Source organism: Lonchura striata, chromosome 37 (genome assembly GCF_050655825.1).
Source record: "Lonchura striata isolate lonStrDom1 chromosome 37, ASM5065582v1, whole genome shotgun sequence".
Taxonomy (NCBI): domain Eukaryota; kingdom Metazoa; phylum Chordata; class Aves; order Passeriformes; family Estrildidae; genus Lonchura; species Lonchura striata.
The window spans coordinates 15,980,729-15,997,270 of NC_140739.1; positions in this window are offsets into that span (position 1 = coordinate 15,980,729).

Below are 16,542 nucleotides of genomic sequence, written 5' to 3' on the forward strand. Positions count from 1 at the left end.
TTTCCCAGGGAAAATGGAAAAAGGATGTGCCCAGGGGCCCCTGGCCCTGACTGCAAAAAATCCTTATATCGAAGGATGGAGCCCACACTGAATTTGTCCCCACCTCAAACTTGTGCTGCCCTGATAGACCCAAGGGAACCCTACAAACTGACATCAGGAACCTGGACTGCTGAGTTTTCTTTCCCAGGGAAAATGGCCAAAGGATGTGCCTAGGGGCCCCCGGCCCTGGGCTGGGGCCTCACTGCAAAAATTCCTTATATCGAAGGATGGAGCCCACACCGAAGTTGTCCCCACCTCAAAATTGTGCTGCCCTGATAGACCCAAGGGAGCCCTACAAACTGACATCAGGAACCTGGACTGCTGAGTTTTCTTTCCCAGGGAAAATGGAAAAAGGATGTGCCCAGGGGCCCCTGGCCCTGGGCTGGAGCCTCACTACAAGAAATCCTTATATCGAAGGATGGATCCCACACCAAAATTGTCCCCACCTCAAACTTGTGCTGCCCTGATAGACCCAAGGGAGCCCTACAAACTGACATCAGGAACCTGGACTTCTGAGTTTTCTTTACCAGGGAAAATGGAAAAAGGATGTGCCCAGGGGCCCCTGGCCCTGACTGCAAAAAATCCTTATATCGAAGGATGGACCCCACACCGAAGTTGTCCCCACCTCAAACTTGTGCTGCCCTGATAGACCCAAGGGAGCCCTACAAACTGACATCAGGAACCTGGACTGCTGAGTTTTCTTTCCCAGGGAAAATGGAAAAAGGATGTGCCCAGGGGCCCCTGGCCCTGACTGCAAAAAATCCTTATATCGAAGGATGGACCCCACACCAAAGTTGTCCCCACCTCAAACTTGTGCTGCCCTGATAGACCCAAGGGAGCCCTACAAACTGACATCAGGAACCTGGACTGCTGAGTTTTCTTTCCCAGGGAAAATGGAAAAAGGTTGTGCCCAGGGGGCCCAGGCCCTGACTGCAAAGAATCCTTATATCGAAGGATGGACCCCACACCGAAGTTGTCCCCACCTCAAACTTGTGCTGCCCTGATAGACCCAAGGGAGCCCTACAAACTGACATCAGGAACCTGGACTGCTGAGTTTTCTTTCCCAGGGAAAATGGAAAAAGGATGTGCCCAGGGGCCCCTGGCCCTGACTTCAAAAAATCCTTTTATCGAAGGATGGAGCCCACACCGAATTTGTCCCCATCTCAAACTTGTGCTGCCCTGATAGACCCAAGGGAGCCCTACAAACTGACATCAGGAACCTGGACTGCTGAGTTTTCTTTCCCAGGGAAAATGGAAAAAGGATGTGCCCAGGGGCCCCTGGCCCTGGGCTGGGGCCTCACTACAAAAAATCCTTATATCGAAGGGTGGACCCCACACCGAAGTTGTCCCCTCCTCAAATTTGTGCTGCCCTGATAGACCCAAGGGAGCCCTACAAACTGACATCAGGAACCTGGACTGCTGAGTTTTCTTTCCCAGGGAAAATGGAAAAAGGATGTGCCCAGAGGCCCCTGGCCTTGACTGTAAAAAATCCTTATATCGAAGGATGGACCCCACACCGAAGTTGTCCCCACCTCAAACTTGTGCTGCCCTGATAGACCCAAGGGAGCCCTACAAACTGACATCAGGAACCTGGACTTCTGAGTTTTCTTTACCAGGGAAAATGGAAAAAGGATGTGCCCAGGGGCCCCTGGCCCTGACTGTAAAAAATCCTTATATCGAAGGATGGACCCCACACCAAAGTTGTCCCCACCTCAAACTTGTGCTGCCCTGATAGACCCAAGGGAGCCCTACAAACTGACATCAGGAACCTGGACTGCTGAGTTTTCTTTCCCAGGGAAAATGGCCAAAGGTTGTGCCCAGGGGCCCCTGGCCCTGACTGCAAAAAATCCTTATATCGAAGGATGGAGCCCACACTGAATTTGTCCCCACCTCAAACTTGTGCTGCCCTGATAGACCCAAGGGAACCCTACAAACTGACATCAGGAACCTGGACTGCTGAGTTTTTTTTCCCAGGGAAAATGGAAAAAGGATGTGCCCAGGGGCCCCTGGCCCTGAATGCAAAAAATCCTTATATCGAAGGATGGACCCCACATCAAAGTTGTCCCCACCTCAAACTTGTGCTGCCCTGATAGACCCAAGGGAGCCCTACAAACTGACATCAGGAACCTGGACTGCTGAGTTTTCTTTCCCAGGGAAAATGGAAAAAAGATGTGCCCAGGGGCCCCTCGCCATGGGCTGGGGCCACACTGCAAAGAATCCTTATATCGAAGGATGGACCCCACACCAAAGTTGTCCCCACCTCAAACTTGTGCTGCCCTGATAGACCCAAGGGAGCCCTACAAACTGACATCAGGAACCTGGACTGCTGAGTTTTCTTTCCCAGGGAAAATGGAAAAAGGATGTGCCCAGGGGCCCCTGGCCCTGACTGCAAAAAATCCTTATATCGAAGGATGGACCCCACACCGAAGTTGTCCCCACCTCAAACTTGTGCTGCCCTGATAGACCCAAGGGAGCCCTACAAACTGACATCAGGAACCTGGACTGCTGAGTTTTCTTTCCCAGGGAAAATGGCCAAAGGATGTGCCCAGGGGCCCCTGGCCCTGGGCTGGGGCCTCTCTGCAAAAATTCCTTATATCGAAGGATGGAGCCCACACCGAAGATGTCCCCACCTCAAACTTGTGCTGCCCTGATACACCCAAGGGAGCCCTACAAACTGACATCAGGAACCTGGACTGCTGAGTTTTCTTTCCCAGGGAAAATGGCCAAAGGATGTGCCCAGGGGCCCCTGGCCCTGACTGCAAAAAATCTTTATATCGAAGGATGGAGCCCACACCGAATTTGTCCCCATCTCAAACTTGTGCTGCCCTGATAGACCCAAGGGAGCCCGACAAACTGACATCAGTAACCTGGACTGCTGAGTTTTCTTTCCCAGGGAAAATGGAAAAAGGATGTGCCCAGGGGCCCCTGGCCCTGGGCTGGGGCCTCACTACAAAAAATCCTTATATCGAAGGGTGGACCCCACACCGAAGTTGTCCCCTCCTCAAACTTGTGCTGCCCTGATAGACCCAAGGGAGCCCTACAAACTGACATCAGGAACCTGGACTGCTGAGTTTTCTTTCCCAGGGAAAATGGAAAAAGGATGTGCCCAGGGGCCCCTGGCCTTGACTGTAAAAAATCCTTATATCGAAGGATGGACCCCACACCGAAGTTGTCCCCAACTCAAACTTGTGCTGCCCTGATAGAGCCAAGGGAGCCCTACAAACTGACATCAGGAACCTGGACTGCTGAGTTTTCTTTACCAGGGAAAATGGAAAAAGGATGTGCCCAGGGGCCCCTGGCCCTGGGCTGGGGCCGCACTGTAAAGAATCCTTATATCGAAGGATGGACCCCACACCGAAGTTGTCCCCACCTCAAACTTGTGCTGTCCTGATAGACCCAAGGGAGCCCTACAAACTGACATCAGGAACCTGGACTGCTGAGTTTTCTTTCCCAGGGAAAATGGAAAAAGGATGTGCCCAGGGGCCCCTGGCCCTGACTGCAAAAAATCCTTATATCGAAGGATGGAGCCCACACCGAAGTTGTCCCCACCTCAAACTTGTGCTGCCCTGATAGACCCAAGGGAGCCCTACAAACTGACATCAGGAACCTGGACTGCTGAGTTTTCTTTCCCAGGGAAAATGGAAAAAGGATGTGCCCAGGGGCCCCTGGCCCTGGGCTGGGGCCTCACTACAAAAAAACCTCATATCGAAGGATGGATCCCACACCGAAGTTGTCCCCACCTCAAACTTGTGCTGCCCTGATAGACCCAAGGGAGCCCTACAAACTGACATCAGGAACCTGGACTGCTGAGTTTTCTTTCCCAGGGAAAATGGAAAAAGGATGTGCCCAGGGGCCCCTGGCCCTGACTGTAAAAAATCCTTATATCGAAGGATGGACCCCACACCGAAGTTGTCCCCACCTCAAACTTGTGCTGCCCTGATAGACCCAAGGGAGCCCTACAAACTGACATCAGGAACCTGGACTGCTGAGTTTTCTTTCCCAGGGAAAATGGAAAAAGGATGTGCCCAGGGGCCCCTGGCCCTGGGCTGGAGCCTCACTACAAGAAATCCTTATATCGAAGGATGGATCCCACACCAAAGTTGTCCCCACCTCAAACTTGTGCTGCCCTGATAGACCCAAGGGAGCCCTACAAACTGACATCAGGAACCTGGACTTCTGAGTTTTCTTTACCAGGGAAAATGGAAAAAGGATGTGCCCAGGGGCCCCTGGCCCTGACTGTAAAAAATCCTTATATCGAAGGATGGACCCCACACCGAAGTTGTCCCCACCTCAAACTTGTGCTGCCCTGATAGACCCAAGGGAGCCCTACAAACTGACATCAGGAACCTGGACTGCTGAGTTTTCTTTCCCAGGGAAAATGGAAAAAGGATGTGCCCAGGGGCCCCTGGCCCTGACTGCAAAAAATCCTTATATCGAAGGATGGACCCCACACCAAAGTTGTCCCCACCTCAAACTTGTGCTGCCCTGATAGACCCAAGGGAGCCCTACAAACTGACATCAGGAACCTGGACTGCAGAGTTTTCTTTCCCAGGGAAAATGGAAAAAGGTTGTGCCCAGGGGGCCCAGGCCCTGACTGCAAAGAATCCTTATATCGAAGGATGGACCCCACACCGAAGTTGTCCCCACCTCAAACTTGTGCTGCCCTGATAGACCCAAGGGAGCCCTACAAACTGACATCAGGAACCTGGACTGCTGAGTTTTCTTTCCCAGGGAAAATGGAAAAAGGTTGTGCCCAGGGGCCCCTGGCCTTGACTGCAAAAAATCCTTATATCGAAGGATGGAGCCCACACTGAATTTGTCCCCACCTCAAACTTGTGCTGCCCTGATAGACCCAAGGGAACCCTACAAACTGACATCAGGAACCTGGACTGCTGAGTTTTCTTTCCCAGGGAAAATGGAAAAAGGATGTGCCCAGGGGCCCCTGGCCCTGACTGCAAAAAATCCTTATATCGAAGGATGGACCCCACATCAAAGTTGTCCCCACCTCAAACTTGTGCTGCCCTGATAGACCCAAGGGAGCCCTACAAACTGACATCAGGAACCTGGACTGCTGAGTTTTCTTTCCCAGGGAAAATGGAAAAAAGATGTGCCCAGGGGCCCCTGGCCATGGGCTGGGGCCACACTGAAAAGAATCCTTATATCGAAGGATGGACCCCACACCAAAGTTGTCCCCACCTCAAACTTGTGCTGCCCTGATAGACCCAAGGGAGCCCTACAAACTGACATCAGGAACCTGGACTGCTGAGTTTTCTTTCCCAGGGAAAATGGAAAAAGGATGTGCCCAGGGGCCCCTGGCCCTGAATGCAAAAAATCCTTATATCGAAGGATGGACCCCACACCAAAGTTGTCCCCACCTCAAACTTGTGCTGCCCTGATAGACCCAAGGGAGCCCTACAAACTGACATCAGGAACCTGGACTGCAGAGTTTTCTTTCCCAGGGAAAATGGAAAAAGGTTGTGCCCAGGGGGCCCAGGCCCTGACTGCAAAGAATCCTTATATCGAAGGATGGACCCCACACCGAAGTTGTCCCCACCTCAAACTTGTGCTGCCCTGATAGACCCAAGGGAGCCCTACAAACTGACATCAGGAACCTGGACTGCTGAGTTTTCTTTCCCAGGGAAAATGGAAAAAGGTTGTGCCCAGAGGCCCCTGGCCCTGACTTCAAAAAATCCTTATATCGAAGGATGGAGCCCACACCGAATTTGTCCCCATCTCAAACTTGTGCTGCCCTGATAGACCCAAGGGAGCCCGACAAACTGACATCAGGAACCTGGACTGCTGAGTTTTCTTTCCCAGGGAAAATGGAAAAAGGATGTGCCCAGGGGCCCCTGGCCCTGGGCTGGGGCCTCACTACAAAAAATCCTTATATCGAAGGGTGGACCCCACACCGAAGTTGTCCCCTCCTCAAATTTGTGCTGCCCTGATAGACCCAAGGGAGCCCTACAAACTGACATCAGGAACCTGGACTGCTGAGTTTTCTTTCCCAGGGAAAATGGAAAAAGGATGTGCCCAGGGGCCCCTGGCCTTGACTGTAAAAAATCCTTATATCGAAGGATGGACCCCACACCGAAGTTGTCCCCACCTCAAACTTGTGCTGCCCTGATAGACCCAAGGGAGCCCTACAAACTGACATCAGGAACCTGGACTGCTGAGTTTTCTTTCCCAGGGAAAATGGAAAAAGGATGTGCCCAGGGGCCCCTGGCCCTGACTGTAAAAAATCCTTATATCGAAGGATGGACCCCACACCGAAGTTGTCCCCACCTCAAACTTGTGCTGCCCTGATAGACCCAAGGGAGCCCTACAAACTGACATCAGGAACCTGGACTGCTGAGTTTTCTTTCCCAGGGAAAATGGAAAAAGGTTGTGCCCAGGGGGCCCAGGCCCTGACTGCAAAGAATCCTTATATCGAAGGATGGACCCCACACCGAAGTTGTCCCCACCTCAAACTTGTGCTGCCCTGATAGACTCAAGGGAGCCCTACAAACTGACATCAGGAACCTGGACTGCTGAGCTTTCTTTCCCAGGGAAAATGGAAAAAGGATGTGCCCAGGGGCCCCTGGCCCTGACTGCAAAAAATCCTTATATCGAAGGATGGAGCCCACACCGAATTTGTCCCCATCTCAAACTTGTGCTGCCCTGATAGACCCAAGGGAGCCCGACAAACTGACATCAGGAACCTGGACTGCTGAGTTTTCTTACCCAGGGAAAATGGAAAAAGGATGTGCCCAGGGGCCCCTGGCCCTGGGCTGGGGCCTCACTACAAAAAATCCTTATATCGAAGGGTGGACCCCACACCGAAGTTGTCCCCTCCTCAAATTTGTGCTGCCCTGATAGACCCAAGGGAGCCCTACAAACTGACATCAGGAACTTGGACTGCTGAGTTTTCTTTCCCAGGGAAAATGGAAAAAGGATGTGCACAGGGGCCCCTGGCCTTGACTGTAAAAAATCCTTATATCGAAGGATGGACCCCACACCGAAGTTGTCCCCACCTCAAACTTGTGCTGCCCTGATAGACCCAAGGGAGCCCTACAAACTGACATCAGGAACCTGGACTTCTGAGTTTTCTTTACCAGGGAAAATGGAAAAAGGATGTGCCCAGGGGCCCCTGGCCCTGGGCTGGGGCCGCACTGCAAAGAATCCTTATATCGAAGGATGGACCCCACACCGAAGTTGTCCCCACCTCAAACTTGTGCTGCCCTGATAGACCCAAGGGAGCCCTACAAACTGACATCAGGAACCTGGACTGCTGAGTTTTCTTTCCCAGGGAAAATGGAAAAAGGATGTGCCCAGGGGCCCCTGGCCCTGACTGCAAAAAATCCTTATATCGAAGGATGGACCCCACACCGAAGTTGTTCCCACCTCAAACTTGTGTTGCCCTGATAGACCCAAGGGAGCCCTACAAACTGACATCAGGAACCTGGACTGCTGAGTTTTCTTTCCCAGGGAAAATGGCCAAAGGATGTGCCCAGGGGCCCCCGGCCCTGGGCTGGGGCCTCACTGCAAAAATTCCTTATATCGAAGGATGGAGCCCACACCGAAGTTGTCCCCACCTCAAACTTGTGCTGCCCTGATAGACCCAAGGGAGCCCTACAAACTGACATCAGGAACCTGGACTGCTGAGTTTTCTTTCCCAGGGAAAATGGCCAAAGGATGTGCCCAGGGGCCCCGGGCCCTGACTGTAAAGAATCCTTATATCGAAGGATGGACCCCACACCGAAGTTGTCCCCACCTCAAACTTGTGCTGCCCTGATAGACCCAAGGGAGCCCTACAAACTGACATCAGGAACCTGGACTGCTGAGTTTTCTTTCCCAGGGAAAATGGAAAAAGGATGTGCCCAGGGGCCCCTGGCCCTGGGGTGGGGCCTCACTGCAAAAAATCCTAATATCGAAGGATGGAGCCCACACCGAAGTTGTCCCCACCTAAAACTTGTGCTGCCCTGATAGACCCAAGGGAGCCCTACAAACTGACATCAGGAACCTGGACTGCTGAGTTTTCTTTCCCAGGGAAAATGGCCAAAGGATGTGCCCAGGGGCCCCTGGCCCTGACTGCAAAAAATCCTTATATCGAAGGATGGACCCCACACCGAAGTTGTCCCCACCTCAAACTTGTGCTGCCCTGATAGACCCAAGGGAGCCCTACAAACTGACATCAGGAACCTGGACTGCTGAGTTTTCTTTCCCAGGGAAAATGGAAAAAGGTTGTGCCCAGGGGCCCCTGGCCCTGACTGCAAAAAATCCTTATATCGAAGGATGGAGCCCACACTGAATTTGTCCCCACCTCAAACTTCTGCTGCCCTGATAGACCCAAGGGAACCCTACAAACTGACATCAGGAACCTGGACTGCTGAGTTTTTTTTCCCAGGGAAAATGGAAAAAGGATGTGCCCCGGGGCCCCTGGCCCTGACTGCAAAAAATCCTTATATCGAAGGATGGACCCCACATCAAAGTTGTCCCCACCTCAAACTTGTGCTGCCCTGATAGACCCAAGGGAGCCCTACAAACTGACATCAGGAACCTGGACTGCTGAGTTTTCTTTCCCAGGGAAAATGGAAAAAAGATGTGCCCAGGGGCCTCTGGCCATGGGCTGGGGCCACACTGAAAAGAATCCTTATATCGAAGGATGGACCCCACACCGAAGTTGTCCCCACCTCAAACTTGTGCTGCCCTGATAGACCCAAGGGAGCCCTACAAACTGACATCAGGAACCTGGACTGCTGAGTTTTCTTTCCCAGGGAAAATGGCCAAAGGATGTGCCCAGGGGCCCCTGGCCCTGACTGCAAAAAATCCTTATATCTAAGGATGGACCCCACATCAAAGTTGTCCCAACCTCAAACTTGTGCTGCCCTGATAGACCCAAGGGAGCTCTACAAACTGACATCAGGAACCTGGACTGCTGAGTTTTCTTTCCCAGGGAAAATGGAAAAAGGATGTGCCCAGGGGCCCCTGGCCCTGGGCTGGGGCCTCACTACAAAAAATCCTCATATCGAAGGATGGATCCCACACCGAAGTTGTCCCCACCTCAAACTTGTGCTGCCCTGATAGACCCAAGGGAGCCCTACAAACTGACATCAGGAACCTGGACTGCTGAGTTTTCTTTCCCAGGGAAAATGGAAAAAGGATGTGCCCAGGGGCCCCTGGCCCTGACTGTAAAAAATCCTTATATCGAAGGATGGACCCCACACCGAAGTTGTCCCCACCTCAAACTTGTGCTGCCCTGATAGACCCAAGGGAGTCCTACAAACTGACATCAGGAACCTGGACTGCTGAGTTTTCTTTCCCAGGGAAAATGGAAAAAGGATGTGCCCAGGGGCCCCTGGCCCTGGGCTGGAGCCTCACTACAAGAAATCCTTATATCGAAGGATGGATCCCACACCAAAGTTGTCCCCACCTCAAACTTGTGCTGCCCTGATAGACCCAAGGGAGCCCTACAAACTGACATCAGGAACCTGGACTTCTGAGTTTTCTTTACCAGGGAAAATGGAAAAAGGATGTGCCCAGGGGCCCCTGGCCCTGACTGTAAAAATCCTTATATCGAAGGATGGACCCCACACCGAAGTTGTCCCCACCTCAAACTTGTGCTGCCCTGATAGACCCAAGGGAGCCCTACAAACTGACATCAGGAACCTGGACTGCTGAGTTTTCTTTCCCAGGGAAAATGGAAAAAGGATGTGCCCTGGGGACCCTGGCCCTGACTGCAAAAAATCCTTATATCGAAGGATGGAGCCCACACCAAAGTTGTCCCCACCTCAAACTTGTGCTGCCCTGATAGACCCATGGGAGCCCTACAAACTGACATCAGGAACCTGGACTGCAGAGTTTTCTTTCCCAGGGAAAATGGAAAAAGGTTGTGCCCAGGGGGCCCAGGCCCTGACTGCAAAGAATCCTTATATCGAAGGATGGACCCCACACCGAAGTTGTCCCCACCTCAAACTTGTGCTGCCCTGATAGACCCAAGGGAGCCCTACAAACTGACATCAGGAACCTGGACTGCTGAGTTTTCTTTCCCAGGGAAAATGGAAAAAGGTTATGCCCGGGGGACCCTGGCCCTGACTGCAAAAATCCTTATATCGAAGGATGGAGCCCACACCGAAGTTGTCCCCACCTCAAACTTGTGCTGCCCTGATAGACCCAAGGGAGCCCTACAAACTGACATCAGGAACCTGGACTGCTGAGTTTTCTTTCCCAGGGAAAATGGAAAAAGGATGTGCCCAGGGGCCCCTGGCCCTGACTGCAAAAAATCCTTATATCGAAGGATGGACCCCACACCGAAGTTGTCCCCACCTCAAACTTGTGCTGCCCTGATAGACCCAAGGGAGCCCTACAAACTGACATCAGGAACCTGGACTGCTGAGTTTTCTTTCCCAGGGAAAATGGCCAAAGGATGTGCCCAGGGGCCCCTGGCCCTGGGCTGGGGCCTCACTACAAGAAATCCTTATATCGAAGGATGGATCCCACACCGAAGTTGTCCCCACCTCAAACTTGTGCTGCCCTGATAGACCCAAGGGAGCCCTACAAACTGACATCAGGAACCTGGACTGCTGAGTTTTCTTTCCCAGGGAAGAATGAAAAAGGACGTGCCCAGGGGCCCCTGGCCCTGGGCTGGGACCAGACTGCAAAGAATCCTTATATCGAAGGATAGAGCCCAGACCAAAGTTGTCCCCACCTCAAACTTGTGCTGCTCTGATAGACCCAAGGGAGCCCTACAAACTGACATCAGGAACCTGGACTGCTGAGTTTTCTTTCCCAGGGAAAATGGCCAAAGGATGTGCCCAGGGGCCCCGGGCCCTGGGCTGGGACCTGACTGCCAAAAATCCTTATATCGAAGGATGCATCCCACACCAAAGTTGTCCCCACCTCAATCTTGTGCTGCCCTGATAGACCCAAGGGAGCCCTACAAACTGACATCAGGAACCTGGACTGCTGAGTTTTCTTTCCCAGGGAAGATGGCCAAAGGATGTGCCCTGGGGCCCCTGGCCCTGGGACCCTGGCCCTGACTGCAAAAAATCCTTATATCGAAGGATGGACCCCAGACCAATGCTGTCCCCACCTCAAACTTGTGCTGCCTTGATAGACCCAAGGGAGCCCTACAAACTGACATCAGGAACCTGGACTGCTGAGTTTTCTTTCCCAGGGAAAATGGAAAAAGGATGTGCCCAGGGGCCCCTGGCCCTGGGCTGGGGCCTCACTACAAAAAATCCTCATATCGAAGGATGGATCCCACACCGAAGTTGTCCCCACCTCAAACTTGTGCTGCCCTGATAGACCCAAGGGAGCCCTACAAACTGACATCAGGAACCTGGACTGCTGAATTTTCTTTCCCAAGGGAAAATGGAAAAAGGATGTGCCCAGGGGCCCCTGGCCCTGACTGGAAAAATCCTTATATCGAAGGATGGACCCCACACCAAATTTGTCCCCACCTCAAACTTGTGCTGCCCTGATAGACCCAAGGGAGCCCTACAAACTGACATCAGGAACCTGGACTGCAGAGTTTTCTTTCCCAGGGAAAATGGAAAAAGGTTGTGCCCAGGGGGCCCCTAGCCCTGACTGCAAAAAATCCTTATATCGAAGGATGGACCCCACACCGAAGTTGTCCCCACCTCAAACTTGTGCTGCCCTGATAGACCCAAGGGAGCCCTACAAACAGACATCAGGAACCTGGACTGCTGAGTTTTCTTTCCCAGGGAAAATGGAAAAAGGTTATGCCCAGGGGCCCCTGGCCCTGACTGCAAAACATCCTTATATCGAAGGATGGACCCCACACCGAAGTTGTCCCCACCTCAAACTTGTGCTGCCCTGATAGACCCAAGGGAGCCCTACAAACTGACATCAGGAACCTGGACTGCTGAGTTTTCTTTCCCACGGAAAATGGCCAAAGGATGTGCCCAGGGGCCCCTCGCCCTGGGCTGGGGCCTCACTGCAAAAAATCCATATATCGAAGGATGGAGCCCACACCGAAGTTGTCCCCACCTCAAACTTGTGCTGCCCTGATAGACCCAAGGGAGCCGTACAAACTGACATCAGGAACCTGGACTGCTGAGTTTTCTTTCCCAGGGAAAATGGCCAAAGGATGTGCCCAGGGGCCCCTGGCCCTGACTGCAAAAAATCTTTATATCGAAGGATAGACCCCACACCGAAGTTGTCCCCACCTCAAACTTGTGCTGCCCTGATAGACCCAAGGGAGCCCTACAAACTGACATCAGGAACCTGGACTGCTGAGTTTTCTTTCCCAGGGAAAATGGAAAAAGGATGTGCCCAGGGGCCCCTGGCCCTGACTGCAAAAAATCCTTATATCGAAGGATGGACCCCACATCAAAGTTGTCCCCACCTCAAACTTGTGCTGCCCTGATAGACCCAAGGGAACCCTACAAACTGACATCAGGAACCTGGACTGCTGAGTTTTCTTTCCCAGGGAAAATGGAAAAAGGATGTGCCCAGGGGCCCCTGGCCCTGACTGCAAAAAATCCTTATATCGAAGGATGGACCCCACATCAAAGTTGTCCCCACCTCAAACTTGTGCTGCCCTGATAGACCCAAGGGAGCCCTACAAACTGACATCAGGAACCTGGACTGCTGAGTTTTCTTTCCCAGGGAAAATGGAAAAAAGATGTGCCCAGGGGCCCCTGGCCATGGGCTGCGGCCACACTTCAAAGAATCCTTATATCGAAGGATGGACCCCACACCAAAGTTGTCCCCACCTCAAACTTGTGCTGCCCTGATAGACCCAAGGGAGCCCTACAAAGTGACATCAGGAACCTGGACTGCTGAGTTTTCTTTCCCAGGGAAAATGGAAAAAGGATGTGCCCAGGGGCCCCTGGCCCTGACTGCAAAAAATCCTTATATCGAAGGATGAACCCCACACCGAAGTTGTCCCCACCTCAAACTTGTGCTGCCCTGATAGACCCAAGGGAGCCCTACAAACTGACATCAGGAACCTGGACTGCTGAGTTTTCTTTCCCAGGGAAAATGGCCAAAGGATGTGCCCAGGGGCCCCCGGCCCTGGGCTGGGGCCTCACTGCAAAAATTCCTTATATCGAAGGATGGAGCCCACACCCAAGTTGTCCCCACCTCAAACTTGTGCTGCCCTGATAGACCCCAGGGAGCCCTACAAAGTGACATCAGGAACCTGGACTGCTGAGTTTTCTTTCCCAGGGAAAATGGAAAAAGGATGTGCCCAGGGGCCCCTGGCCCTGACTGTAAAAAATCCTTATATCGAAGGATGGACCCCACACCGAAGTTGTCCCCACCTCAAACTTGTGCTGCCCTGATAGACCCAAGGGAGCCCTACAAACTGACATCAGGAACCTGGACTGCTGAGTTTTCTTTCCCAGGGAAAATGGAAAAAGGATGTGCCCAGGGGCCCCTGGCCCTGGGCTGGGGCCTCACTACAAGAAATCCTTATATCGAAGGATGGATCCCACACCGAAGTTGTCCCCACCTCAATCTTGTGCTGCCCTGATAGACCCAAGGGAGCCCTACAAACTGACATCAGCAACCTGGACTGCTGAGTTTTCTTTTCCAGGGAAAATGGAAAAAGGCTGAGCCCAGGGGCCCCTGGCCCTGGGCAGAGACCTCACTACAAAAAATCCTTATATCGAAGGATGGAGCCCACACCGTAGTTGTCCCCATCTCAAACTTGTGCTGCCCTGATAGACCCAAGGGAGCCCTACAAACTGACATCAGGAACCTGGACTGCTGAGTTTTCTTTCCCAGGGAAAATGGAAAAAGGATGTGCCCAGGGGCCCCTAGCCCTGACTGCAAAAAATCCTTATATCGAAGGATGGACCCCACACCGAATTTGTCCCCACCTCAAACTTGTGCTGCCCTGATACACCCAAGGCAGCCCTACAAACAGACATCAGGAACCTGGACTGCTGAGTTTTCTTTCCCAGGGAAAATGGCCAAAGGATGTGCCCAGGGGCCCCTGGCCCTGGGTTGGGACCTGACAGCAAAGAATCCTTATATCGAAGGATGGACCCCACACCGAAGTTGTCCCCACCTCAAACTTGTGCTGCCCTGATACACCCAAGGGAGCCCTACAAACTGACATCAGGAACCTGGACTGGTAAGCTTTCTTTCCCAGGTCAAATGGAAAAGGGACGTGCCCAGGGGCCCCTGGCCCTGACTGCAAAGAATCCTTATATCGAAGGATGGACCCCACACCGAAGTTGTCCCCACCTCAAACTTGTGCTGCCCTGATAGACCCAAGGGAGCCCTACAAACTGACATCAGGAACCTGGACTGCTGAGTTTTCTTTCCCAGGGAAGATTGAAAAAGAATGTGCCCAGGAGCCCCTGGCCCTGGGCTGAGACCTCACTGCAAAAAATCCATATATCGAAGGATGGAGCCCACACCGAAGTTGTCCCCACCTCAAACTTGTGCTGCCCTGATAGACCCAAGGGGGCCCTACAAACTGACATCAGCAACCTGGACTGCTGAGTTTTCTTTCCCAGGGAAGAATGAAAAAGGATGTGCCCAGGGGCCCGTGGCGCTGGGCTGGGACCGGACTGCAAAGAATCCTTATATCGAAGGATAGAGCCCAGACCAAAGTTGTCCCCACCTCAAACTTGTGCTGCTCTGATAGACCCAAGGGAGCCCTACAAACTGACATCACGAACCTGGACTGCTGAGTTTTTTTTCCCAGGGAAAATGGCCAAAGGATGTGCCCAGGGGCCCCGGGCCCTGGGCTGGGACCTGACTGCCAGGAATCCTTCTATCGAAGGATTGAGCCCAGACCAAAGTTGTCCCCACATCAAATTTGTGCTGCCCTGATAGACCCAAGGAAGCCCTACAAACTGACATCAGCAACCTGGACTGCTGAGTTTTCTTTCTCAGGGAAAATGGAAAAAGGATGTGCCCAGGGGCCCCAGGCCCTGGGCTGGGCCCTGACTGCCAAAAATCCTTATATCGAAGGATGCATCCCACACCAAAGTTGTCCCCACCTCAATCTTGTGCTGCCCTGATAGACCCAAGGGAGCCCTACAAACTGACATCAGGAACCTGGACTGCTGAGTTTTCTTTCCCAGGGAAGATGGCCAAAGGATGTGCCCTGGGGCCCCTGGCCCTGGGACCCTGGCCCTGACTGCAAAAAATCCTTATATCGAAGGATGGACCCCAGACCAATGCTGTCCCCACCTCAAACTTGTGCTGCCTTGATAGACCCAAGGAAGCCCTACAAACTGACATCAGGAACCTGGACTTCTGAGTTTTCTTTCCCAGGGAAAATGGCCAAAGGATGTGCACAGGGGCCCCTGGCCCTGGGCTAGCACATGACTGCAAAAAATCCTTATATCGAAGGATGGACCCCACACCGAAGTTGTCCCCACCTCAAACTTGTGCTGCCCTGATACACCCAAGGGAGCCCTACAAACTGACATCAGGAACCTGGACTGCTGAGTTTTCTTTCCCAGGGAAAATGGCCAAAGGATATGACCTGGGGCCCCTGGTCCTGGGCTGGGGCCTCACTGCAAAAAATCCTTATATCGAATGATGGAGCCCAGAGCAATGTTGTCCCCAACTCTAAGTTGTGCTGCCCTGATAGACCCAAGGAAGCCCTACAAACTGACATCAGGAACCTGGACTGCTGAGTTTTCTTTCCCAGGGAAAATGGCCAAAGGATGTGCCCAGGGGCCCCTGGCCCTGACTGCTAAAAATCCTTATATGGAAGGATGGAGCCCAGACCGAAGTTGTCGTCAACTCAAACTTGTGCTGCCCTGATAGACCGAAGGGAGGTCTACAAACTGACATCAGGAACCTGGACTGCTGAGTTTTCTTTCCTAGGGAAAATGGCCAAAGGATGTGCCCAGGTGATCCCCCAAACCCTGTTCAAAGTACTCACCGTCCTTCCATGAGACAGCCCTGGGAGCCCCCCATAAACTCCTCTTCTCCAGCAGCTCCATGCAAAAGCAGGACGAGGCAAAGCCTCGCCTTTAAATAACCTCCCCCCAGAGGGATCCGCCCCTCTTCCTCATCATCTTAACAGCTCACACCTGTGTCTGCTCTGAGCCCTCATCAAGTTAGCAGCTCACACCTGCCACTGTTGCCACTCTCCAACAGCATCTCTTGGTCTCTCCCTCTCCAGCACACAGCCCACTTCTCACGGACTCAGATCCAACAAAACTCTGCTACAGGTGTCGGCTTTTCTTAATCCACCTGGTTACACGATTAAAACACATACATGCATTGATGGTCATTGAGAGAAAGCTTTTTCCTGGAGAAAACAATCCTTTTGCCGGCACACTTTGATACACCTTTGGAAAAAGCAGAATCTGCACCAACTCCTAAGACCCCTGCCGAGGAACCCAGCCCTGCCTGGGAAACCCAAAGCAGCAGACCTTGAAAAAGGAGGGGAAAAGTCAAGCTTGGAGTGGAAAAAGAGGATAGAACTACAGCAGGCTTTAAAAATGCGTGCACAGAGCAATAGTGGGAACCAGACACATTTATTCTTTCCTTGCTTTCTGCGATTACATAAATAGGAAGTAAGAA